This window comes from Mus pahari, chromosome 17, assembly GCF_900095145.1.
Source record: "Mus pahari chromosome 17, PAHARI_EIJ_v1.1, whole genome shotgun sequence".
Lineage (NCBI taxonomy): Eukaryota > Metazoa > Chordata > Mammalia > Rodentia > Muridae > Mus > Mus pahari.
This window is the reverse complement of record NC_034606.1, coordinates 63851819-63854709: the sequence shown is the minus strand read 5'-3', so window position 1 is coordinate 63854709 and position 2891 is coordinate 63851819. Positions and strand designations below refer to the sequence as shown.

The 2891-nt window shown below is 45.0% G+C and overlaps 1 protein-coding gene across 1 annotated transcript in view; it reads right to left on the bottom strand.

The window, feature by feature from the left end:
* Positions 1-2891, bottom strand: part of Prpf40b (pre-mRNA processing factor 40 homolog B) — a 65612-nt gene that overhangs the window by 26745 nt on the left and 35976 nt on the right. The gene's annotated exons all lie outside the window — the stretch shown is intronic.

Sequence of the window (2891 nt, the reverse complement as noted above, 5' to 3'; positions counted from 1 at the left end):
ACAGAGAAACCCTGTCTCAAACAAAAACAAAAACAAAAACAAAAACAAAAAATAACAAAACCAAGATAGACAGCTGTCCAAAGGAATGCCATCTGAGATTGACCTCTGACCTCCACATGCATGCATGAACATGCATACACCTGTCCAACATATCAAATGCCTGGCTTCGCTGAGGCAGCTTCTTCACAGTGAAATGATGTCATAACACCAGTGTCATAGAGCTGAACTTCTAATGTAGTTGAGGACCAACAACACAACAGTGTCTGCTCTGGATGAGGAAGTTCTACACAGAGTCTGAAGCGGGCTAGGTGGGTTTTTTTTTTTTTTAAGTTAGTGTCTCTCCTAGACGTGTAGTGATCACCTGAGTGGCCTTTGAACGATGCTGGATGCAGAAGCTAAGGCAGGTGGCCCGGGGAGCAGGTCCCAGCTCTAAGGGACAGGGATATAAATAAGTCTGGCTGCTTCAGAGAGGAGGAGTCATCAACCCTTACGCTCTGAAGTGCTCCCCCAACTTCTGGACATACGCACCATGTGCCCAGAGCCCAGCTACAGTCCTGAGCGTTACGTGTGTGTGTGTGTGTGTGTGTGTGTGTGTGTGTATGCGCGTGCGTGTGTGTGTGTGTGTGTGCGCGTGCGTGCGAGTGTGTGTGTGCATGCGTGTGTGTGGGTGGGTGTGTGCGCGCGTACGTGCGTGCGTGTGTGTGTGTGTGTGTGTGTGTGTGTGTGTGTGTGGTGTACTGTACTGCATACGTGTGTTGTGGCTATAGGATGTAAGAAATGTTAAATGGCAATCTTTTCTGCAGAGCACTGTGAAACTTTATTGATAATGAATTGAAATATTTTTATCTCATGGCTGGAGAGATGGCTCAGTAGTTAAGAACACTGGCTGTTCTCCCAGAGGTCCTGAATTCAATTCCCAACAACCATATGGTGGCTCACAACCATCTGTAAGGGTATCTGGTGCCCTCTTCTGGCCTGCTGATGTATATGCAGCAGAGTACTCATACGGTAAATAAAATTTTTTAAAAAAATATTTTATCTCCCCACTATATAAAACCTTTATAGAAATGTTTTTTTTTTTTTGGTTGTTTTTCGAGACAGGGTTTCTCTGTGTAGCCTTAGCTGTCCTGGAACTCACTCTGTAGACCAGGCTGGCCTCAAACTCAGAAATCCGCCTGCCTCTGCCTCCCAAGTGCTGGGATTAAAGGCGTGCGCCACCACGCCCAGCTTCCAACTATCTTTCTTAAAGCTAGGATCTTCAGGTCAGTAGTATACAGTTTGAGTCTTAGGCCCTCTCCTCTCCTTTTGTCTCATCAGGGTCTCTCTATGTAGCCTTAGCTGACCTGGAACTCACTACATAGACCAGGCTGTTCTTGGACCCATGGACATCCACCTGCCTCTGACTGTGAGTGCTGGGATTGGTTAAAGGCATCCCACCATGCTTTTAACAGAAAAGCTGGAACTGTGTGAGTTGTGTTCACTCTGAGGAAGGAGTTCAGAGCCTCAGCATGTACATTTCATACACTGAATCGAGGAGGTATCTTGGGCTTTTCTTAATTAAATCATACACTGTCTACGTTTCAATTGGCTTGCTTAGATTATTTATATACAGTCTACTCATCAGTGGGGTTGAACTTAAAAGAAAAATAGAGTGGGGGGAAGGCAAAAAAGAGAGTCCAGAGAAGGCGCTGGAGTAAAGAAACCAAGTTTGAATCCTAACCCCGTTCTTCCAGCTGTACCTAGGTGTGACCCATCGCCCTCAGAGCCTTCGCTGGCTTAGGTATGCTGGTGACGGTAAGTCATCCGGGGTTGAGACGTGCTCAGTGGTAGAATGTGTACCTAGCATGCACAGGGGTCTGGTTCTGATCCTTAGAGCAAGAGTGTGAGCAATTGAGAGGGGCTAAATTTAAAAAATTAAACATGGTCAGACTAAAAATGATTACAAACTATGAGGTTTCTGAAATCATAAAGGTTCAAAGGATCATCCAGAACAGATGTAAAGATAAGTAAGTATCCACTAGCCAGGGTCTCGGTCTGGGGGCCCCTGGAATATTACCAAAGGTGAGTGTTTGCTGAGTAAATAAGCAACAGAATTACCAGTGCCTCAGTGAACGGACAGTACAGTGAAAGGCAGCTGAGTGTCAGGAAAAGTCATACATGGGTAAGACAACTTACGATGCTTAATTTGTTATCTATTAGACGGCAGTATTTTTGGTGACAAAGGAGAAAAATTTTCATGTCTATGAACCTGCACTTTGTATCCACTCATTCAATAGGTGCTTAGTGCCCTAGTATGGGCCAGGTACAATTCTAAAGTCCCAAACATACAGCGATGTTCAAAAAAGAAAAAAAAAACAAAAACCCTCCTGCTACAATGATCAACTTTAGCTAGTAAGACTGTTGACTAAGCCTTGAGCCTGGGGGCAGAAGCAAACATATCCTCATTTAGGTGTTGATTGGCTCTGATTTTTAAAGTCAAATGTTCCCTTTAGAAAGGTGTCTAGTCAGCCTTCTGGTGCTGTAACAAAACACTTGTGGGGATTGACTCAAAGAGAAAAAGGTTATTTGGCTCGCCATTTTGGGAATTACAGCCTGTGACCCAAGAGCTGTGCTTCTGATGTGGTGGAGTAAAACCACAGAAAACCACAGATCAAGGAGAGGGGAAGAGGCAAGGGCTGGAGCCCCAGTGTCCTTCAAGAGGACACAGTGTCCCCGCACTAGGTCTCCCAAATGTCCCGCAGCTTCCCCTTTGCACCACGCTGGGGACCAGAATCTTCCACATACAGATCTTTGAGGCACCGGGATCTAGACTGCAGCAGGAAGACATTTTTCCTAGTTGCTTTTCTTCCTGGGTTTTGTTTTTTGTTTTTTGGGTTTTTTTTTTTTTTTTT